The 24872-nt window shown below is 51.1% G+C and overlaps 1 protein-coding gene across 1 annotated transcript in view; it reads right to left on the bottom strand.

Annotated features, from left to right (window-relative positions):
- The window catches only part of TANC1 (tetratricopeptide repeat, ankyrin repeat and coiled-coil containing 1), a 243763-nt gene that overhangs the window by 87659 nt on the left and 131232 nt on the right, over positions 1-24872 (bottom strand). The window lies entirely within an intron of this gene.

Below are 24872 nucleotides of genomic sequence, written 5' to 3'. Positions count from 1 at the left end.
GTTCACCAACACCCATGACTCATCAATGACTGATAAAGAGTCTAGCCACACGTGGAACATGACTGGACCCTGGACAAAAAAATGAAGCGCTGAGTCATTCTACAACATGGATGGGTCTTGAAAACTTTATGCTACATGAAAGAAGCCAGCTACAAAAGGATCCCACTACACAATTCCATTCCCATGGAATGCCCTTAATAGGCGAATCTACAGCAACAGCAAGCATGAGAAGCTGCCAGAGTTGTGGGGTGATGGCTAAGGGGAATGGAACTTCTTTTTGAGGTGATAAAATGTTCTAAAATTACATTACAGTGATGGTTGCACAAGCTTGTGGATATACTAAAATGTACTGTACTGCATACTTTTAATAGATGAATTGCATGATATCTGATCTATCTAAATTAGGTTGCTTTATGAGAAAAAAAAAAATAAGGCTGCCTCCCCTGTCTGCACTTTTCAAACATCACATTACATTTTGGTCTGGACCCACTCACTTGTTTTCCTTGGGTGCCTTGGACTTAAAGGGACAGTGGATCCACAGCTCTGCTCCCTGCTCTGCCCTGCCCCATCCTGGGGGCACCTCTGGGCTCACACCACCAAGGCGTGTTGCAGGAATCCTCTGTGCACTCTTCATCTCAGGTCTCTGATGCATCGAAGCAACTCCATTCTAAATACAATCTACGATGAGAGATGCTGCCATCTAAAGGTTTAATGCCAGAGCAGCTACACCACTCAGTTGCAGGAAGCTATGCTTCTGAAACTCAATCTTAAAATAAGCCATGTTTTCAAAGATACTTCCGGCACTCTATAAGTACGAATGCTCTTTCAAATTTTAGAAACCATGATTTTAAAATGTGGTATTAGATGATTTAGCTGTCTCCATGATTTATTGAACCATACAACAGAGGGGATTGTCTTAAAGGTGAAAATGGAATGGCTATAAAGGAAAATATGTTCATGAACTAAGTGAGGAATACAGGCTGCACAATGGTATCCAGACTATCTAAAGCACTACATTTTAGAAAAACCACAGCAGGAGGGGGAAGAGGCAGAATAGGGCAAACGCAGGGATCTGCCCACCTGCCCCCTAAGGTACAGCAGAGTGCTGTCATCAGTGCTCCCTCCAACTGCTCTCTTCCATTCAAAAGACTCTGGGGAGCTCACATCCTTACTTATTATGGTCCAATGTCGCTCAACCATCCCACACAACAGCCATTCCACTACTTAGTAGATATCTTTACTTCCGCTTATCCCAACTCTTCAGGATGAAGTAACTCTCTTAAGAGATCTCTACTTGGGCCCTAATCCACTCACCCCTCATGTCCTTCACAAACATTCAAGTAGGAAATATTTTCTTAAAATGTGGCATGTATCGGGCCCGGCGCAGTGGCGCAAGTGGTTAAGGTCCTCGCCTTGCACGCCCGGGATCCCATATGGGTGCCGGTTCTATCCCGGCGGCCCCGCTTCCCTTCCAGCTCCCTGCCTGTGGCCCGGGAAAGCAGTCGAGGACGGCCCAAAGCTTTGGGACCCTGCACCCGCGTGGGAGACCCGGAAGAGGCTCCTGGCCGGATTGGCATAGCATTGGCCGTTGCGCTCACTTGGGGAGTGAATCATCGGACGGAAGATCTTCCTCTCTGTATATCCGCCTTTCCAATAAAAAAAATAATAATAAAAATAAATCTTTAAAAAAAATGTGGCATGTATCATGTGAATGCATAACGGTTGCCATGAATGGCTGGACCATGGATGCCAGTGTCACACAGAATCCGCAGGGAACATCCAGGTGTGCCTAAGCGTTTGTAACTATTTTATGCAGAGGCAACTGGTAACTACAAGAAGGACACAGCACACAGGCTGCTAAGAGACTTGTGTGTTGGGCACACTTGGTTCCTACACTGTGTCCCTCCCTCCTAAGCACCCCCCCCCCCAATTCTGGTCCTCATGCATCCCAGAGACAAAGGCTGAGTAAATGACCCTCCTGCAATAAAGAAAATAAGAGGAAAATCCTTAACAGCATGCATGATGCAGGCCAATATAGCTCCCAGGATCAGTTAGCATTAATGTCAGATACAATACAACATCAGACTGGGATACAGTGAAGAACATCAGACATGCAATCAGTGGGCACACAAGGCTGAGCAGTTACGTATGCTAATCCATCCCCAGTCACAACAGCAGAAAAGCACAGCTTTCCCCACTTGGATGTCTGGAAAGCAGGAGGATGCCACACTGTGGTCTTACTCAGTGTTAAAGCACATGTGTGCCAAGCCATAACTCAGCACTCTGGAGCTTTCCACCACCCAGCTGCTCACTGGCCTCGGCTGTGCATTCCACTTGTCTCTGATCTCACTGAACTTCCACTGGCAGTTGAAGCAGCACGGAGGTAATGTCAATACATGTTCTTCAGCACAACCCTCCACAAATTGCTGCGGCTCAAACTCGGTAACGAATGGTCAGTAGACAGCCACAAAATATATTTTTGTTGCCCCTTTCAATCACTCACTGCAGAATATGTACACAGAGCAGGTGAGTTCTTAACCAGCTTCTACCTCTTTTTGAAACATACTAAAGCTACAGTAAGGGGAGGAAAGAAAAACCATGGAGAAAGGAAGCAGGCTAGAAAACAAACTTGTGAAAAATAGATGTAGGGTGCCAAAGAGGGCAAGAAAGCTTCAGATGAAGGGAGGCAGGCTAAGGACTCAGTCCAGTCCATGGAGGCATACACAAGTCCTCTCTGAATGCAGAAGCATGAGTGAGGCCTGACACTCTTGAGCGGATGGAGATCTGTCTACGGAGAAGAAAGAGGTGGACTCTGAGCAAGCAGTGAGGACTAGGGCACCTGCATTCCATATTGGAGCACCTTGGTTCAAAGTCTTGGCTCTGATTCCAATTCCAGCTTCCTGCCAATGCAGATGCTAGGAGGTGATGGCTCAAGGGGCTGGGTCCCTGATACCTACAGAGGAAGCCTGAATTGAGTTTGTAGCTCATGAATTCAGCCTGGCCTACCCCTGGTCATTGTGGGTACTGGGCAAGGGAGCCACTGGATGGGAACTGTATGAATGAGACCCCAGCCCCACCCTGAATCTCCACCCAAATTAGGAGCACTCCCTCCCTCATCCTGGAGGCTGTTCATTTGCTGCAAAGGCTGAATTCCAAGCCCACAGACTTTCAAGAGCTATAATCACCCAAGAGCTTAACTTAAGTATCATGATGAATAGTTCTGCAAGAAGACGGCAGGTTCAAGATGTGTTGCCCATTCAGCTGTGAAAACACTGCCAGCCAAGTCTGCTAACCTGGACAAAGAGACCAGTGGAATGATTTTTGGGAAAATCTGCCAGTAGAAAAGATACACCTATCATCATGGAAACTTGCCCTCCCTGGAGCTGCCAGGCTGCAGGTTCAGCTTGTTGTTAACATGCACCTTCCCATCAGTTCTAGCCCATTCGTTATACACAAACAAGGAACCATGGGTTACCAGAGAACACAGACAAGACATCAAAAAAGGACTGGGAGGAACTGGGAGGAACTGGGAGAAACAAGCAAGAGTGTCTGCCAAAGAAAACAGAGGTGTTACATCAACCACAGAAAGGGACACGTGACAAGGCATACGCAGGGATCCCCATGCAGCAGGCAGAGCAGGCTGCGGCTACACAGGGACAACCGGGCCAGCCAAATCAGGAGCCGTCTCCATTCTCCGAGCACTGATCTTTCAGATTTGTTTATTTTAAGGGTAGAATGATATAGAAAGAGACCAAAAGCTAAAGATTTTTCATCACTGGTTCTCTTCCCAAATGGCCACAAACGCAGGGGCTGAGTCACGCTGAAGCCAGGGGCCTGGAATTCCAACTAGATCTCCTACGAGGATGGTAGGGGACCAAGCCCTTAGGCCATCATCTACGACTATTTCAGGTCTTTCAGCAGGCAGCTAGAGCAGAAGCAGAGCAACTAGGAAGTGCTGTTCTGGTACGAGGCATCAGGGACACTGTGGCTTGACCCACTGCACCACAACATCAGGGCCCTAAGCATTGAGCTTGCTCCTCAACAACCAACAACAGAAGCGCAATGACACAGACACATTGCTATGAAGAAACTCAGATCGACAAGCAATTAGCCTAATGGTTAAGATACCCATGTCCCATATCGGAGCATTCAGCTCTGACTCCTGACTGCAGCTTCCTGTGAATGTAAGCCCTATGAGACAAGACATGATTGCTTAAGTAACCCAGTCTCTGCCACCCACGTGACATACCTGGGCTGGGTTCCCAGCTCAGGTCATTATGGGCATATCAGAAGTAAATGCACATACGGGACACACCCTTTGCTTCTTTCTGCCCCTCAAATTAATTTTAAAATTATTTTTTCAAGAGTTTAGAAAATATTTGTTAATCTTAAAGACAAGTGATATACAGAGAACTTAAACCTGGCTTATTCCCCAAATGGTCATAATAGGGGGTGGGACTAAGGCAAAGCCTGGAGCTGGGAACTCCATCCATGTCTCCTACCTGCCAGAAACCCACATGTTTGGATCACCATACACTGCTTTATGGTTATATTAGCATGGGATTCAACAAGAAGTAAGTGGCCATGATTCCAAAATTGTATGTAGGCATTCTAAGTAGTGGCTTATCACAGTGTTTGCTTTTTTTTTGGAGAGGCAGCTTTACAGAAAGAAGCTGAGAGAGAGAGAGAGACAGACAGAGAGAGGGACAGAAAGAAAGAGAGAGAGAGAGAGAGATGTCCCATCCATTAGTTTACTCTCCAAATGGTTGTAGTTGAACTGATCCAAAGCTAGGATTCAGGAGCTTTTTTCGGGTCTCCCACGCGGGTGCAGGGTCCCAAGGCCTTGGGCCATCCTCAGCTGCTTTCCCAGGCCACAGGTAGGGAGCTGGATGGGATGTGGAACAACTGTGAAATGAAGCAGCGTACATAAGGGACACTGGCAATTGCAGATGCAGGATTAGCCAGTGGAGCCATCATGTTTGGTCCCACCCCCAAAAAGTTTAAAACAAAACAAAACATGAAGCAGTCACATTTCTTGTCAACAGAGTTCAAGACAAGAATCTGTCTCTGCCTACCCCCTATACAGTCAGGAAAAGTACTGCACAGCTTCCACACAAAAGAATACCTGACGCCCAAGCACAAGCTGCTTTACAGGAAAGTCATTTCCTCCTTTACCAGACCAAGCAACAGGAGATTCATGCCCTCTACTTCACCAGAATGAACACCACATCATAATGATCAGAAAGGGTGACATTCTGGCTAGTAGCTATGACTGAGAGCAAGAGGCTCTTCAAAACCAGACAAATCCATCAGGTGCAAATGGGCTCCTCTGAAAGCTGCTGCGACTCCCAGGAGCAGGTATCCCTCAAACAGTGTGTCTACCTTGAGCATGCACGGGCTCCCTGGGGTCTGGACACAAACACGGGTTCAGAGGTGTGGGGCAGGACTACAGACCATGAATCGGAAGAGGCCACATCGACCCCCAGCTCTTGTCAGCTTATGCAGCGGTCAGGGGCTGTGGCTGCAGCAGCAACCTGCCTAGGTAAGAATTCAGATGATCAGAGGCTTTCCTTGATCATAAATTAAACCCACTCTGCCCCAGACCCATGTTTCCCCTCTTCTCCCCACCCCACCAGCTCCACTGTGTGATACAGGGGAGGGGCTCTCAAAGTTACAAACGAGTCTTAGAACTCAAACAAGCAAAGGCTATGTTACAGATGCAGGTATGCAGCTTACACAGCCACAAACCTGCACCTGCCACCTTTGCAGTACAACAGGATGCCCCCTGCCAGTTTCTAGGCTCACAGAGAAGGGTCGAGCAAGGACCTGGAAGGAGTGGTCAGAATCTTTCTTAAATTCTCCCATCCTGACACCTCGCTACCTCAAAGACTCGGCCTTCTCCCCACTCGGTGCTCTGCCTTTACATAAATCTCCAAACTCACTCTTCCTGGAGGCCAGGTTCCTTACTCTTTTTGACATTTTAATCACACAGCTACTTCGCGGCCTACAAACCACCATATAAGGAGTATTTTTTTAAAGGAGGTGGTGGAAATCAACCAAAAGTGGGCTTTATCTGCAGGCCGTGGAAGAGAGAAGGGCAGGGGTTACTTTTCATTTCTGAGTGTTTCAGTTAAAAATAATTACATATATATGAAAGCAATATTTGGGGCACAGGAGCACCTGAGGCTACTCATTGCATTTGAAGTAGAGCTTGCATTTTTCACGACATTTGGGGACTATGAAAAGTGACACTTTGGGTTATCAATCATTTGGGGCATTTTTTTTTTTCTTTGTATCTTGAACTTTCACAGTCAAGGTTCTTGCCAACTCTATCTGGTCTAGGCTGTCATTTCACATTGGGAAATGTTCATATCAGGATGAGAAAAATGGAATGAGGTAAGTAAGAGGTTTTAGGGGCTGAGGCAAGAGGAACCTTTAGCACAAAGAGCAGATGTCCTTAAATCGCCAACTGCAAAAGACAATTGGCCAGATCAAAGGGCAAAAGGCAGGTACCTAAAAACAGCTGAGATCTGAACCTGTTTCTACCTTCTGCATCCCAAAAGCTTATTGGAGAAGGAGAAAGATGACACTAATGGTTTGGAAAATGGATGGGAAGATGTGGCCTAGACACATCCAAAGCTAAAAGGACAGCTCTGTGGCTGGGCCCCGGGCCAGGCTCCCTGCTGGGCTGCTGCGACCATGCTTAGACACTCTAGGAGGGATCAGAGGCCCTTGGAAGGATTGCCTCTGAGGGAGAAAGGGACAGACCTGGTAGAATGCCATGGTCACACACACACACACAAGGGCAGTTTCTCACATGAGAGGCAGCTGAGAAGCCGCAACACACACTGCAATGCTGTTGGCAACTGCTGTCTCTGTTCCAGAGATCAGGAGAGGCAGCAGTGGGCTTTCCTGCCCAGTGGCCCCAGAGGACAGAGCCCTGGGCACTTCCAGAAATGTTCCATGTTTAAATGAGCAAGGGGCCTGGAGCCTTGAGGAATAAGGTCAGTGCAATCTGAGTTAGGACAACTACTGTGACCTCACCTGTACAGAGGCCTGGAGAACTAGGGCGGCAGCTCCACAGACGAACAGCAAAAGGCAAGAGAAAACAAACGGGTCACCTGCTGCCAGTGAAGGTGCTTACTGCTTCCACGCTCAGTAAGGCTCCTTTCACACACTCCGTTGGTGTTTAGGAAGGGAGACAGCTTTCACTCCTCACACGGTACACAAGCTGAGCTGATGCAAGCACGCTCTGCCATGCAGGTCCTCAAACCTGCCAGGAATCCAGAACCTTAAGGGGGAGCCACACTCTCTTCCACAACGTGGGCAAAGATTGCCAAATGTTGCTTTGGAGCCTGCATGCTTCTAGTTCCATGAGCACAAGAAACTTCTAGAAGAGCAACATTTCTTGTGGCAGCATTGGCCACACTGTTCCTGCACCGCACAGGTAGCATGAATGGAGTAAAGCATGGCGGTGTTGTCTTCACTTAATTCACTCGACAAGTGCCCGTTGTGAGGAGTGACTTGAAGACTGATGAGACCCCCACTGCTGCTTTAGTTGCTTCAAGTTTCCATTTCCTTAAGTGTTGGTTTCATTTTTGTAAAGGCTTGCGTTAGTTATGCGTCCCATTTTGTATCTGACAGCCCTATCCACCAATCCCTACTTAACTCCCAGTATCTGCCCCTATGTTCTTTCATTCTTTCTCTCCTCCCTCACCCAGGCTTGTGGACCTCTCTTCCCTGCCTCCCCACTGGCCCTTGCTGGGCTCCCTGGAGTCCCCCTCCTGCCTCTAAAGGAGGGTCCTCTCTCTTCCCCTCTCTGCTCCCTCCCTATGATCCTCCCCCTTTGCCTTGCTTTCTCTCCCTTCCAAGCACCATCCACCCTCTGTGCTGAACATCTGATCTTCCGTGTATCTGGTGTTTGGGTAAATGGCGAAAATTTCTAATATCCATGGCATAGCCGTGGTGTGTCAGGCGTAGGCTGAGAGTCACAGACCCAACGGGGCTCTCTGGTGCCTGCCTTATATATTTTAACACACTGTCATAGAAAGGCTGTGATGGGGCCTGACACAGTAGCCTAGCAGCTAAAGTCCTCACCTTGCACATGCCAACATCCTATATGGCACTGGTTCAGGTCCCAGCAGCCCTTCTTCCCATCCAGCTCCTTGTTCGTGGCCTGGGAAAGTAGTCGAGGACGGCCCAAAGCCTTGGGACTCTGCACCTGCGTGGGAGACCCAGAAAAAGCTCCAGGCTCCTCGTTATGGATCAGCTCAGCTCTGGCTGTTGCAGCCACTTGGGGAGTGAATCAGTGGGCAGGTCTTCCTCTGTCTCTTTTCTGTGCATATCAGACTTTCCAATAAAAATAAATAAATAAATCTTAAAAGAAAGGCTGTGACGTACATGCATGTCATGTGGCTTTAATCTCACACTCAAAAGCAAGTGGTTGCTTAATCAAGAACACAGACGCCAGCAGGAGGCAACTGGCTTTGCATCTAAGGGTTACTGGAATCCATATGCTTCAGGTTGGAAACCGGCTCTCCAGGAAGTCTGTGGCTCAACAGCTGCTGGAAACTTCAACTCAGTGGAGAAAGTCACGATGGTTAGGACAAGAGGGTGGACTGGAAACCTTGCCAAGGCCACTCTGGCTTTCAGATAACCTGGGTCTAAGAGGTGGCAGAGGTGGTGGGGCTCAGAGGGATCCTGAGGGCGAGAAGCCCGGCCTCTGAACTCAGCACTTAGAGGGAAAAGGCAACAAAGGAACCCAGGCAGCCTCTAGAAGCTGAGGATGGGCCCCAGCTGCCAGCCAGCAGGGACACGGCAGCCTCAACCCTACAGCCAGACCAAACTGGAATCTGCCACGTGCAGTGCAAGCCTCAAAGCCTTTCACCCTGAACTGCTACGAAGGACTGCAACCTAGCTTCCATCTAGTTTCAGCTTCAGGAAACCCAGAACCAACGCCTGCTGTACCACGCTGGGCTTGGTCCACAGACCTGCAGAACTGTGGACACGCTGGTATGTGGGCAATCATTTCCTAGGGCAGCAAGAGAACACACAGTGACCACAAGGCATCAGCCCCTGAGGGGGCCAGGGCTTGGCCCCAGCAGGCACACGGAAGAGGCTGCACCAGGGGCTACAGCCCGAGTTGGGGCAGGACTAAGGCCGCCAGGTTCCTGTTCCTACCTGAGGTTGGTTTACAGGAGGATGGGGAGGCAGCTGGGTTACCTGAAACTGGTGTCATTAGGTTTGTAAGAATCATTAACCAAATCACTGCAAACAAGTTAACCACTGCAGAACCTAATTTTAAGGTATCTCGGAGAGCAGCAACTGATCCAAATCCTGCCCAGAGGGGTCCTTTCTGAGTCTCTCCCAGCACCTGGACAAGCAGGTGGGAAGGAAGGAGGCTTCTGCCCAGCACAGGCAGGGACTGCCCTTTCACTGGCCTCATGAAGAGCCAGGTAGGATGCCCAGCGGTTTTCTCTCCAACCAGGACCAAATGACATACCTGTGCCCAAGCGCCATCAGCTCGTGGGACTGCCCAGGATACAATCAAGTCTGCAGACAGAGGGATGCTTGCGCCTGGGCTGTGCCTGAGGGCTGGATAGGGTGAGGAGGTGGATGGCTTCAGGTTGCCTAAACAGAGCGGCAGCCCTTCCCTTCCTGGCTTCCTTACAGCCCTTGCTCTCTGTTCGCAGGCTCACAGTATGTATTAACCTCAGCATTTCTTCCTGCTTTCCCAATACATTAGGTTTTTTTTCTATCACCCTTTAACTTAGACACTTTCTGGTCTGTAGAAGCATTCATGCCGTACAGAGGCTACTGTTTTGCACTGTGCTCATGCGTTCTACGGGCAGGTGGCACGGAGTAAAGAAGGGGTAGGGAAGGGAAGCCCACGTTCTGAGCCTGCTGGCAGGCACTCCATGACCCTGGCTAGCCATGCAGAAGAGGCTGGGATCACAGCCGTGCTCGCCTCACTCATCAGTTCACTCCCTTAGGTCTCTGCGATGGCCAGGTCAGCATTACCCCACCTCAGACCAATCTTTACACCTATAATCCTATACCTCACAGAGAAAACAACCTGCAGAGCGAGGCGCCCGCAGCGTGTGGCCTCACGTTCACTTGCACTGGCCGCTGTCCGATCACAGTCAACCCAAGTGTGCCTTGTGCTCTCAGAGCAAGGCCAGGCAAAGGTGGGAGGGATGCCACATGCAGCTGTCCACAATGAGCAAGGTCAGCCCAGAACTGCTGGATGGGACTCAGGAGCTCAACCAAAGTAGGTCAAAGAGGAGCTAGCTTGCACACCAAGCCACCACTGCACTCTTCAGCAATGGCTGCAAGGTAAAGCCAAACACAACAGAACGCAATGCAACTGCCGATGAAGATGCACAGCAACCGGAGCACACACAACACTGCTAGGAGTGCGGAATGGCACAGACACTTCGCTGATGGGAAAGGAGCTGTATGAGACACTACCCTGGAATGAAGGAACCATCTGCATTCTTTTTTAAAGACTTAAACACACACACAAAGAGCTCTTCCATCTACTGGTTCATTTCCCAAACGACCACAATAAGGGGGATGGGTCAGAGCAAGACAAGCAAGCCAGAACTGCATCTAGGTCTCCTACATGGAGGCAAAGCCCCCAAGCAATTGAGCCATCTTCCACTGCTTTCCCACAGAGCTGGAGGGAAGTGGAGCAGCCAGCTGGGACTCGACCCTGTGCTTATATGGGATGTTGGCACTGCAAGCAGTAGTTTAATCTATTCTGCTAGGATTCCCACCCCACTCTCACACTTCGAGTCTTGGCATACATCTTGACTGTCATGGTAGCCACACGACTGCAGGCCTTGCTCAGCGCTCCCAGGGCTTTATGAAACAAAGTGCCTCTTACTCCATGTTACCTTAAGGTCAAATGCAAAACTGATGAGGCCTGGGGTCAGTGCCCATCTGTGTGTTGGAACATCCCATGGATGACACTAAAGGCAGTCGGCTGCAGGAAGCCTCCGTGCCCCATGTGCTGACAGCAGAGGCAGCTAAGGGCCAGCCCACCAGCCAGTGCCTCCTTCTATACTTTGTCGAGAGCCCTTACTGCTCACAGCATAGCAGCTGGGAGGATGCTTGGAATGCCCACAACCCGTGTGGGGGTGCCTGCACATGCAGCCCTGCCTCTGCTCCTGGTCCCGCTTCCTCATTAATGCCCACCCCGGCAGGCAACAGATGGGTCCCTGCTCCCTGGGGACAGGAGGCCCAGACTGAGTTCCTGGCTCCTGGTTTCACCCCAGCTCAGTCTTGATTATTGCATGCATTTGAAGCGTGAACTGGAGGGTGGAACTTCTCTCTCTCCTCTTTCAAATGAAGTAAAATAGAAATGAAAAGCACCCAGTCCTTGAAAGAGACCAAAGGGATGACAAGGTGTCCCTTCAGTGGAGCTGGGTAATCTAGGCCGAGCGGACGCCCCAGGAGTATCTTCCTAGAGGTGTGCACATTCAGGACCAACTTTCTATCAATTATTGCAACACTCTGAAAACTGCAGCCTTCAAAAAGCTGAGCAATGCTAACACCTTGTGCCTGGCAGACAATACACATCTCCATAATGCAAATTCTTACACTGTTCCTTTCCCTCACTCATTAATTCTATCTTTTTGAAAGCTAATACTTTCGCGGCCCAGGGCATGAACTGAATCTAAGGCCGCCTCCCCAGGGTCTTTGACAGGCAGGTCAATGCCGCCAGTGCCAGGTAAGCAAGCGCTGGGTGAGCTGTGCCCTGTGAGAGACCTCATTCTGCTCCTGCCTCTTGCATTTTCCAAACAAGGAATACGCCACCAAAGCTAGCACTCATGTCACCAGAGTACAAGGTGATCCTGCGCTGCAAGGGTGTGGTCACTCAACATTTACATATGCCCCATATGTGACACTGGCTGCCTCTGCTATGGGGAAGATATGCAGATGTGGTTAAGGAGCATGTGGGGCAGGCAGGGTGGGAGGAAGCATCTCAAAATGCATTACAGGTGTCCTCCCAGGGGAGCACCACACACCAAAAGAAGGCAGTGAGGACAGAGGCAGGGGGCAGAGTCTGGAGTCACCAGAACCTGCAGGCGGCAAGGACAGGCATTTCCCTGGAACTTCCCAGCACCTGCACTTCTGCCTCCAGAACCGGCAGAGGGGGATTTCCTATTGTTCTAAGCCACCGAGGTGGTGGTAAACAGTTACAGCAGACCCAGAAGACAAACATGGTGGCAAGCATGGAGACGGGAACCCTGGCCCTGATGGTACCTGGAAGGCACAGAGGCCAAGAGAATGCAGGGTGGGTGCTGGGCCAAGTGCCTAGCTGTGTGCCCATGGTGGGGCACCTGGGTCCCACACCGGGCTTGCGCTTTGGACTCCAGTCTCCTGCTAACTCAGCTCAAAGGAGGCTCAAATCAACTAAGATCCAAATGCCTGTATAGCCAGCACTGTGCGAGACTGAGGCCAGCATCCTAGAACTCACACCTAGGTTTCGCACGTGGCTGGCAGGGGACCCCATACACAAGCCATCTCTGCTGCCTCACAGGGTACGCATGAACAGGAAACAGGAGAAGAGGCAATGCCGGGACTTGAACCCAAATACTCCACCATGAGGTCTGGGCACTCCAAGCAGTGTCTGCCCTGCTGCATCCAGTGCCAGCCCCCAAGCTTTTCTTCTATTTTTCAAGTACCTCTGTCTAGCAGGAGAAATCTTAATGCCTTTCAATGAAAAGATGTATTTATTTGAAAGGTAGAGCTATAGACTGATAAGAAAGAGAAGGGGTAGGGTCCCAAGGCCAGCACACTGGCATGGCATGCCGGCGGACCAGACCTGGGACCCATGCATTCGCTCAGGCCCTGGGCAGGTGAGCAGGAACCCAAGCAGGCTTGCTGCCCAGCTGGGAGACCTGGCTCAGGAGCTTCGTGGGCATGGGGGCTGTGGATTGCTCAGGGAAGGATAGGTGGGAAGGACGACTCTGGAGGGTGTATGTTACAGGTGAAGGATGACTTCTGGGGGACTTCCACTGACCAGGCCACTGTGCTTACAGCGGAAGACATGCCCAGGTGCATACGCGACGCAAGACAGCCATCTCGTTTGGGCCTGCAAGGACGACAAGTGCCATGCCAGGAGGTGGAGAATGGAGCAGGTTCAACAATTCCCCTGGCTGACCTCTGGCAGCAAGTGTCTGGTGAGTGGATGCAATATGGTGGACTCTGTCAGCAAATGGACCTTGGAAGGATTTTCTCAACCTTGGAGCAATGAAACCAACAATGTCTCAGAACTATCAAAACCACTCAAGCAATGATCCACAGAACATTCTTCTCCACATCGGGTTTCTAAGATGACATCAAATGGACATTCCTAGTACTGATGCAGTTTAGCAACTTGGAGCAGAGTCTCCACCCGCACTCCGCCCTCAGGAGAAAAGGGAGGAAAACGAAAATTGGCAATGTTTGCCCCACACACCTCTCCCCATGCCTTTGACTCTTCCCACCCTAATCAGTGGAACTCACGGGTGTGTATCATCATCGTCAACTACATAAACAACATCAAAAATAGAGAGAGGAAAACAGAATCTCCCACTGGCTTGTTCACTCCCCAAACGGCTACAATGGCAGACATGGGCCAGGATGACACCTGGAGCCAAGAGCTCCATCAGACTCCCACACGGCTGCATGGTCCGGAGCACTTGGGATAGCCTCGGCTACTTCCCAGGCCATTAACAGGGAGTTGGAGCGGAAATGCAGGAGCCAGGACTCAAACCTGCACCTTTACGGGATCCCAGTGTCACAGGGAATAGCTTTACTGGCCATGCCGTGGTGTTAGCCCCTTAGTGCTTTTCCAACGTGGCACACCTGACTGATGAGGCTGAAGAGTCTTATGCTAAATATGTAACCTTTACCTTTGGGGGAAATTCAATTTAATTACAATTTTGAATTCCTTTCCAGACACAAGGTTTGGAAATTGAGTCTGAATGCTTATAGAAACGTATGCTTTTGAATGGCCCCCACAATGACCCCATAGCAACTTGCAACTCTCCTCACCTGCACATCACGCGCCGTTCTCCGGCACCAAGAGGCTCAGCCTGGAACAGCCTCTCCATGGGGCACAGGCAGCCCCTCTGTTGCACAGTGCTCCACGGAAGGGAAACCAACTCCCTCACCTGACGCAGAAACACGGCCTCCACCTTGCCCCTGGCTCCCACTGGACTGGTGAGGCCTGTCCCTGGGCTGAATTCCAGAATTCTGCCCTACATAATACCCCGAGCCACGTGCACTGCTCTCCCTGCGTACGCTCACATTGCAGAGACACAGCGCAGTGGCCCAGGACTCCCTTCTGAGGCAGGGGCAGCCTGTGCTCTCACAGTACTTAGTCAGAGGCCTGGGGGACGGGGGACCTGGCCACACGTGTAAATGGCCTCTGGCAGCTCCTGAGGACCCCCTCGCAGGTCACACAGATGGACGGACGGACAGCAGGGGCTAAGCCAAGCTGGCTCCTGAGCTGGCAGCAGACGCTCTCCTCTGAGCGGCCTGGGGCTGAGTTCACACCGGAAGGCACGCCTTCCGTCATGGGAAATCACCTCTGGCAAGCCTCAAGAGCAGCAGCAAAGTGAGGTGCTGGGGCTGAGCCATTATCCTTAGAGTCTGAGCAGGACCAGATGCACTCGGATGCCAACGGTGGCCCATGACATCACCGAGAGTGGGCAGGTGGAACTCTGCACACCACATCAGCTGCTGCCCCTGGCAGGGACCCAGGCCACCCTGCCTCTCAGTGGCATGGGTTCAGGGTATAACACGTCAAACATGTGACTGTCCAGACAACTACGTCACCGAATCTTGCAGCATAAGTTCATCAAGATTAACGTTACAGTGACAACTTCTAATTCTATGAGGATTCATAAAAGCAACAAAAGGATGCTGAATTAAAAATTTAAAGATACCCTTGCACAGAGCTCAACCAGGTCAACGGCAATTTTGTTTTTCAGATTATTTATGTGTTTGAAACACTCATAGGAAGAGAAAGAGTCAGCGAGTGGATGGGCGATCTCTTCAGCCGGGTCTCCCACGTGGTCAGCAGGGGCCCAAGTACTCCACTCATCTTCCACTGCTTTGGCAGGACAGGAGCAGGAAGCTGGACAGTGAGACCACGAATGTGCACCCCATGGGAGGTCTGCATCACAGCCAGTGGCTTTGCACACCATGCCACAACATTGGCCCCAGTGCATAACACATCAAACCACTTGGCGACTCCCCCAGCCATCCAGGTGAAGTCCCCTTCGGTGGGCGTCCATCGCAGAGGCAGACAGCACTACACGCCACGGTCCCACATGGCATGGAGGGACCTCACGGGCTGCCTGGCTGCTTCCCACAGGAGCATCGACAGCTCAGGCAGGAGCACAAAGACATGTGGGGTAAAGGCGGACAGGACACGAAACATCCCAACCTGCTTAGGTCAAGACAAGCAGCTCCAAGTTCAAAATGTCAACCTATTCTACCTGCAGACCTTGAAAACCCGGGGTTAGGGTGGAAGCGAAGGTTAACTAACCTAGAGATAATTTGCTTAACACCCAAAGAAGTGATTGCAGAGATTTCTCACTCTAAAATGTTTCTTTTCTACGTAAACCTGATCATGTGTGAAGGCAAAGCCAGAACAAAGTCTCTAAACTTGAAGTGTGCCCCTTCCTCCCTCCACCCACTTCCCGGAGCCGTCCCACCGCCCTGCAAGCATTGTGGGACAGCAAATTATGCTGCTGCTTGCAAGGCTGACATATCAGAGCACTGCTCAAATTCAGCTCTCTGCTGATGCACTGGGAAAGCAGTGGTGGGTGGCCCAAGTGCCAGGGCCCCTGCAACCATGTGAGAGCCTGGGATGAAGCTCCTAGTGCCTGGCTTCAGCCTGGCCCCAGAATGACCCAGTAGATGGGAGATATCTGTGTGTGTATGTGTATGTGTGCTCTATAAATCAGCCTTTTGAATAAATATTTTTTTTTAAAATGTCTTTTTCCTTTTGAAAGTAATTTGGGGGCTTGGTGCGATAGCGTAGTGGTTAAGGTCCTCGCCTTGAACACGCCAAGGTCCCATATGGGCGCCGGTTCTAATCCCTGAGGCCCTGGTTCCCATCCAGCTCCCTGCCTGTGGCCTGGGAAAGCAGTCGAGGATGTTCCAGGGCCTTGGGACCCTGTACCCACGTGGGAGACCCGGAAGAGTCTCCCGGCTTCAGAATGGCTCAGCTCCAGCCGTTGCGGCTGTTTGGGGAGTGGACCATCGGACGGAAGATCTTCCTCTCTGTCTCTTCACTTTGTATATTCGCTTTCCCAATAAAAATAAATAATAAATCATTTTTAAGAAGTAATTTGGTTACTACAATGGGATATGGATACCATCTTAAATCTCAAAGCAGCATAACCGATCATGATGCATGAGCACATGCCTTATTCAGCATTTACCACAAGGTGGCGCTGCTTCAATGCTAATTCCAGACAAAATCCAGAGGTTCAGCCTGGCTGGGGAAGTTCTTCCGCTGGGGAGTGAGGACATTCCTAGCCTTCGGAAGTGTCAAGCCAGAGATGCTTGCTTGTTAAGGATCCAGACAACCCTACAGCTAACAGTCTACCTGGGCAGCCACTTTATGCTCTATTGTAGGCTCGGCCTAACAAAAGGGATTCTGGCATTCTTGGTCCCTGCAAAGCTAACTGCACTTTGGGCTTAGATCTACAGCCGGCAAGGCACCCATGGAAGATCTGGGTGCTCCTGCAAGAAGCCCAAGTGTGGCAGTGAAGGTTCAGTGACCCAGAGGCCGTGCTGAAGTAAATGACAGTGATAAGACCAATGTCCCACACAGAGAAATTCCAAACAACGTACGTGCCCCAAGGCCAAGCAAGTGAGCACTGCCCAAACTGGCATGTGCATGGGGAACTGCTCCCAGAGTGTATTGAACACTCCCAGGAGGAAATGAAAAGGACTGTCTCCCAAGGAGAACGCTGGCAACCATAGTCTCTGCCAGGCAGCCAGGGATAATGGCCCCCAAGATCCGTCCCACGCGGCAGTGACGGGCACCTCACCTCTAGGGTTCCCAGTCACATCCTCATGACAAATCCTCACGACACAAAGTCCTACAGAGAGACATTCCCAGGTGATGCACCCCAGGATTCCTCCAAACTGCGAGGTCGGCCAAGCAAAGAACACCAGGGCCACCGTCACGAGCAGGCAGAGCCTTCAAAAGCGACACGGCAGCCTGGGACACAGTGTGTGATGGCTTCTGGCAGCACAGTCGGTACTGAGGCACGGCTGCAGGCACCACCAGCTGCTGGGGCTGGGTCAGGAGCCCCAAGAAGGGCCCTGGGCTCACGTTCCCTTCCAGTAGCAAGGGGCAACCTAAGGCAAGATGCCGGAACCCATGCTACTCCTCACGACTTCTCTGCACATCCAATCCACAGTGCCATGTTTCTTATAAACCTTTGTTGAGAGTTTAGCTCTGCTGTCCTTTCTGTCTCTCCCTTCCCTTGAGCCGGGCCTGTGACCTCCAATTCTGCACGCCATGATGAACACTCCCTCCTGACATGGTCCTCTCAGGTGTGTGCTGGCTAATGCAACAATGAAGCTAAATCCACAGGATGGGCTGGAAGCATCCCTGGCAGTAAGGTGCACACCTGGAACTTAGACAACTCCCTCTGGACAAGATCCTTGGATAGGAGTACAAAGATAGGAAAATAACACAAAGTAAGTAAGGTGAAATTCTGAATTATATTTCCTTCAAATAGCTGTGACTATTCAACTGCCAGAGTAATTCCCACATTTGCATAAAGCAGACAGTGGGTTGGAGTGCTTCTAAGAAATACGTAATGTGGGGCCACTATGATGGTTTAACCAGCTTATCCTCTATCTGCAAGTGCCAGAATCCTGCATGGGTACCAGTTCATGTCCCTGCTGCGCCACTTCCGATTCAGCTTTCTGCTTAAAGCCTGGGAAAGCAACAGAGGATGGCCCAAACCCTTGGCACCCTGTACCCCCAAGGGGAACTTAAGCTCCTGGCTTAAGCTCAAGGGTCACTACATGAAGCACCGTTGCATAGGGGACCCCTCACCTTCCAAGGCAAGGTGTTCAGCCTGTGTTCCCTACAGCCCCTTGTCACTGAGGAAGTAGGTAAGGCAGAAACAGAAGGTCACATGAAGGACAAGGGCGGAGCACAGGGCTTGGCAACATCTGTGCTACCTGTAGAATTTGAGGGTGAGCTGATCTAAGGCAGCTGTTCTGAGTGGTGGCGATGGAGTGAAACAGCGATGACCCAGGCTTGGGAATCAGACAGACCAAGGTGCAAGTGCCAGTCACTCATTAACCAGCTGGGTCACCTTCAGCAAAGCCACCTGCACTCTAGGTGCCCTCCACCTATTGCACACGGTGTTTGTGCCTGCACCTCAGGGATCAGAATGCCGACAGGGTGCAGGACATGATGCATGGGGGACAAGGATTCCTGTCCTTCCGTCTCCTCTGAGGCCAAAGACATAAGGACCAAGCAGAGTCCAGGGAAGCCATTCCACCATGTGTTGCAGTAGAACGGTACTGCCCCCACCACCATGGCTGCGCATGGTCTCTGGCTACTCCTGAGTAAGCCCAGACTGAAACAGTCACTGCAGAGCAGGCACAGCTCTTGGAGCTGAACATGTTTACTGTCTAGCCCTGGATGGGGGTGGGGGGGGCTGGGGGGGTGGGATGTTGGCCAACTGGGCATCAAGGTCACCAGCTACTGCTTTCCCCAAAGCTACCATTCCTCATTGTCCTTGGCCACGGAGACATTTGCCTCAGGGGTCACATCCAAGGTCCCACCCTCTGTCCCCAAGGCCTGAGATCTGAGATCAGCTGAGCACTTCCAGCCCCCAGAGGGCTTCCCTGGAGCACCCAAAGACCATAACAGGCCAACAACAGCTCCTCCAGACTGCAGCTCATAGCAGCAGTGACGCCTGTGCTACTGCAGAGGCGGCATTCCTTGGGGAGCTAGGACAATACCCTGCCTTTCAGGGCCTTCAAGGCCACACCCCAAACAGAGGGAGAGAGTCTGCTGCTGGACGACCATCAAGGTTAAAACTGACAGGAATGAAGAGCCACTTGGCACGACATTTACAAACATCTGGATCCATCTGGAACACCAACGCAAAAGCCAGCCCTTAGCAAGTTTCCCAAGTGAGGCACCAAAAAATCATTCTAACTACGAGTCCCCTCAGCTGTCAGAGTCTGGAGCAGTGCCTCCAGATAATACACTCAGCCAAGGGCTGGCCCCAAATGCCCTGTATCCCTGTGTGTATACGCCTCTTCCTTCCCTGCTTCTCCTGGGCAGAGGCGCTTCCCTGAAATTCTCAACTCAGTGCCTCTCTCCTCGGATTGCAGAAGCTTAAAGCACTCTACCTCAGTACCAGGAGGCCTGTGCTGTGACACAGCAGCTAAAGTCACCACCTGCGATGTTGGCATCCCACATGGGCACTGGTTCCAGCTGCTCTACTTCCAACCCAGCTTCCTGCTCATGTGCCTGGGAAGATGGCCCAAAGGCTTGGGCCCTGGAAGAAGCTCCTGGTTCCTGGTTCCTGGTTCTAGCTCGGCCCAACCCTGGATGTTGCAACCACATAAAAGTGAACTGGCATATGGAAGATCTCTCTTTCAAATAAATTAAAAACTCTTTAAAAACTGAAGAAAAAAAAAGAAGCCCCATGTAGCCTCAGGCCCAAGATGGCCACATGAGACCACCATTGTCCTAAAATGTCTGTCTAGTATGTACACCTTTCTGTGGGTAACAATGCTTGGCAAACCACCCCTACTCCCTTCCCTGGCATCACCTCTCCTCTAGCTGGAGGTCTCTAGACCTTGGGGCCAAGTGGTCAAAGATGCCTGTATCCACCTCAGCTCGAGTCCAGAGTCCAGTAAACCACTACAAAACCAGAGCTCACGGGACCTCATGGAATCCCCGAGCGAAAGGTTACATCTACTCTGAGCTCATTCAGTAAAATAAAGATCATGGGCCCAAAGTGATGGCTCAATGGCTAAATCCTCACCTTGCAAGTGCCAGGATCCCACATAGGCACCCGTTCGTGTCCTGGCTGCTCCACTTCCCATCCAGCTACCTGTTTGTGGCAGAGAAAGCAGTAGAGGATGGTCCAAAGCCTTGGGATCCTGCAACCTGAATAGGAGACTGGGAAGAAGCTCTTGGCTCCTGGTTTTGGACTGGCTCAGCTCCAGACATTGTGGTCACTCCAGGAGTGAACCAGCGGATCAAAGACCTTTCTTCTCTGTCTCTCCTCTCCATAAATCTGCACATAAATCTGCACAGACCCCTGCCAGCTGGGTCAGGAGAGCTGGAGGTGGAAAGGGCATGTGAGGTCACCGCAGCAGGGCACACACACTAAGAATTTCCAGTGTGAAAGGAAACACTGGGACACAAAGCGAACAACCTGTAAGACAGGTGCGAGTCTCCATAGCCATGTGCTGGGATATTTCAGTCCCATCTTCGGAACCCCCATTAGACACTGCAGGTCTCCTGTATCTTCCCCCTGTGGACCGCAGGTGTCTGTCGGCGACGGTGGCAGATGCTCAAGGAGACACACTCAGACTTGTGGTCACAGGTAAGATTCCTGGTGTTCTGCCTTAAAAGGATACTCCTCAACTGCTTCTCAGAACACAACAAACCATCAGAAGAATCAAGTGTACAGTTAAACGTTCTTTAACCCAGCCTCATATTTTTCCCCTGAGAATCCTCTAGTGCCTGGGGTGGTGGGCATCTTTTCACGGACGGGCCAAAGCAAGCCTCAGCTCAAGACAAGACCAGGTGCTGGATGACTGCTTTCCACTCAAAGATCCTTCAGATGGCTTTGTGTTCTTGGGACTGGCTTCCCATACACCTCCTGGGCTTGCCAACGTATGCTCTCACTACCTCATTTTTGTTACATTCAGCAAGAGCTATGGACCACGGATAAACAAGTACAAGGCATTTGGCTGGGAATAACTCATACTATAGGAAATAAAAGCCAACTAAGTATCAGACCAGACCCTTCCCACGAAAGCCACCGTGTCAGCTCATCCCCTCCCTTCCCAGCCTTGCTCAGGATGTACAAACATAAATCCAGACAAGGCCTTCCCCCACACTGACTCAGCCAACCCAACCAACGGCACTGAGATTAAGTCCCTGCATCTGAGCAGTAGAGCCTTCTGCAGCCTCCAGGTCAGACCAAGGTCACAGAGGGCAGAAGGGATCACCTGCGGCATCTCACAAGTGCGGACCAGCATGACGGCAACATCACATCGGGAAAACTTTCCTCCAGGCCATCCCGGGAGCTAGGCATTTGCAGACATTCCCTCCGAGCAAGCTCAGTTCCAAAGAAACCAAGTCTAGTGACTTCCCAGGTTACACAGATACTAAGAACAGAGACCCGGGATTTTGAGCCAAGGTCTAGCACACTAGGCAGCCTGGACAGAATGTTTTCAACAAGACAATAAGAACAAACGGGTGGCATTCAGAAGTTTAATGTTATGCAGTGATCTGCTTTAACTTTATAACTTCCTAAAGAAAATACCAACAATACTTTGGGAATCTTTGGTGTGCATACATCAAATTCAATGTGCACATGACACATACACAATCACTTATTTTATTTGGGAGGCAGAGAGAGAAAACTATAATCAAAGACAGAGAGGGCAACATGGAGAGAGGAAGAGAGACAGAGGGAGCAGAGGAGAGAAAGTTCCACACAAGAGTACACGTCCACCTGCTGATCCACTCAAGGGCCGGGCCGGACCAAAGCTGGGAGGCCCAAACTTGATCTGTCTCCCAGGTGGGCAGTAGCGACCCAAGTATTTGAGCCGTCACTTGATACCTCCCAAGATGCAAATCAGTAGGAAGGCAGACCGAAAGCAGAGCTGGGACCCGCATCCATACACTCCAATGTGTGATGCAAGCATCGCACGAGATGACTCTACTGTTGTGCCTTGGATTTTCTGCCTGCTAGGGTTTTCTGAGTACTCGGGAGACTCCTAGCCTGCATGCTTGACTGCCACACCTCTAGTGCCCACATCAGTCATTAACACTTGATTCCACAGTGCACACACTAGTCAGACACTTCCTTGTGATCACCACGATGCTCAATGTCCAAGCCTTAGATCCACAGTGAAACTCGCAGCTGCCGAAGACTTAGTGCCCACAATATCTGCTGCATTCTCAAGCAACTCCTCTCTCCAGCATCACAGGGCACACGAATCTTAGCTGCATCCTTCTCTTCTGGGAGCAGGTGGGACTGGTCCGCAGGAGGGGGAGAGGAGGAAGAGGAGATGACGGGTCCAGCTGCAGCACACTCTCAGCCACCCGGTCCCTCAGCGGGCCTCTGTGAGCCCCTCATACCAGGGGTTTGGCCTACAGGGTACGTGTGTCTGGCTCAGGGCAATCCTAACTGTAGTACCTGCTTCATCTGGGGCTGAACCAAACGAACAAGAGTCTGACTCAATGGCAGAACAGTGCTGTGCCCTCATGAGTCAGGACATCCGCAAGTGACACTGAGAGGTCACCTGCCGCACAGGCCTCTGCATCAAGTGCTGATCTCATCTGACTGTGCTGGGAGCCTCTGGGCCACTGCCAGCGATAATCCCTCTGAGACACTGGTGGCTAACTACCTGAGGCCAACCTGAAGTACACCCTGAGTTACGCTCTCTCATTTCCATGGAAAGCACAGGGAACTTCCCAGGTGATGGGGGCGGGGCGCTGCCAGGTATCCCACCATTCTGTTTTGCCTACATTTCCCATTTCTGCAGCCTTGGAGCTTCTCACTCCCACCAACAGTCTAAGAGCTGGCTTCTGTTACCAGGCAGTCTCACATACACAGCACATTAATCACGTCACAGGAGTCACATGCAAACCCAGAGAAGATGAATAGCCCCAAGGAGCCGGTGTGCCACCAGAACCTGCTTGCCCTGCCACTTGCCAATCCTGCTTAAAGTTGCCACCGGAACCTACTGCGCTCTGCCTCTTGCACGTCGTGCTCAGAGCTGTCACTAAAACCCACTCAATCTGCCACTTGCATGTCCTGCTCAGGGGCACCGAGCCTCATAGCTAGCTAGCAACATCCACTCAGCAGCAAGCACAGAGCTGAGGGTACAGTTGCAACAGGGGACAACAGCCAAGGAGAGTCAGTGCTGAGGGAATCCATTCACGAAGGAAGACGAAGATCGGCTCTAGTGATCTGGGATCACAGTGACCCCAGAATCACCTTCACCATGAGCAGGAGACCAAGGTCTCACTTATATTCCATTTCTCTTGTCCTCTTAGTTCAGGCTGTTGTGGCAAAAGCAGCATACACTGGGTAGCTTCAACATCAGTTCACTTCTTACAGAGCTAAGAGAACCAGCTGGAGCCTCCTTTTCTACTGTCACCCACTATGCCTCAGCGAGTTCTAAGAGTTGCCTTGCGTGACAGATGAGTTTACTCCTTCTCTATAAGAACACTCATCTCTGAGGCTCAGGTTGTAGTGCAGCATGTAAAGCCACTGACTGTGATGCCGGCATCCCATGAAGGTATCCGTTCCTGTCCCAGCTGCTCCGTTTTTGATCCAGCTCCCTAATGGGTCACGGAAAGCAGTAAAAGATGGTCCAGGTCCTTGGCCCTGGTATCCATGGGAGATGTGGATGAAGCTCCTGGCTTTGGCCTGGCCTATTCCTGGTTGTTGCACCATCGGGGGAATGAATCAGTGGATGGATGAAATCTCCCTTTCCCCTTCTCTCTCTCTCTCTCTCTCTCTCTCTCTTTCTGACTTACAAACAATAAATCTTCAAAAACAAATACTAACCCCAGGAGAGGTGCTGTCCCCACGACTTCCCTGGAACCCTGTCCCCTTACTGGGGTGAAGATTTCGCTATGGATGTTGTGGAAGGGCAACCTGCGACACCTCTGAAGGCAGCTCTGTCATCACCCATCTCCCACACGAGGAGACCCCTACACCTGCCCAGGCCCACAGAGCTGCCAATGAGCTCCACCCCGACCTGCCTGAGACAGAGGGCACCTGTCAGCCCTTTCTGCATCTCAGCCTAAAGCCTCACTAGCTCCTCCTGGTGGCACTGGGAACAGTTTATTCTCCTGGACTCAACAGCTGAGCTCAATGGCTAGACTCAAGACCTGTGACCCACACGGAGGACTCGGCTAGGGATGGGAGCCTTGAAAGGGTACTTCCTCAACTATGTCTCTCATCCTCCTTGACCACAGCAAAGGTCTCAAATGGCCCTGTGAACTTCTGTAGGCGAGCCTGTGTCCTGGGGAAGGTTACTAGTGGCATACCTGGGATGAGGACGTCTCCAGGGTGCCCTGGTGTGCTCTGCTCCCTCCCTGTCAGCAAGGGCCACTTGCATTTCCTAGCATCAGGCTTTGCACCTCTCTCCTGTAACACAGTCAGCCACAGTTGTCCATGTGCACGCACACACACAGATCCACGGAGTCAAGCCAGAACACCAGACTTGTTCTCTCGTCTTTCTCAGCTCAGCACTAACCTTTATTAACGTTAGTCCCGAGAGCCTCCATGGGCTCTGTGGCTGCTGCGTTTCTCTGTCAATCAGAAATGATCAAAACAAGAGTCCTATCAACACTGCCCCTGCCCCCATCAATTTACCTTGAGGGGGGAAAACACATTCGTTTCTGAGCATGGCACTGGGTTTGTTCCAGACGCCATCTGACACCACCCTAGGGTGCAGCTGACACTGCTCTGCAGTGTGACTGGAGAAGGCCCTGATCACCATTAACTGCGAGCAGCGAGACAAAGGCAGCAAAGGCTCCCAAAGCCTGAGAAAACAGGAGACTGGCAAGAGCACAGGAGAGGAGAGGCTGCCGAAAATCCACTGAAGACAGCACCCTT

The sequence above is a fragment of the Ochotona curzoniae genome, unplaced genomic scaffold (assembly GCF_017591425.1).
Source record: "Ochotona curzoniae isolate NIBS_2020 unplaced genomic scaffold, NIBS_Ocur_1.0 contig_2210, whole genome shotgun sequence".
Classification (NCBI taxonomy): Eukaryota; Metazoa; Chordata; class Mammalia; order Lagomorpha; family Ochotonidae; genus Ochotona; species Ochotona curzoniae.
The sequence above is the reverse complement of the archived record's forward strand: the minus strand, read 5'-3'. Positions and strand labels throughout refer to the sequence as shown.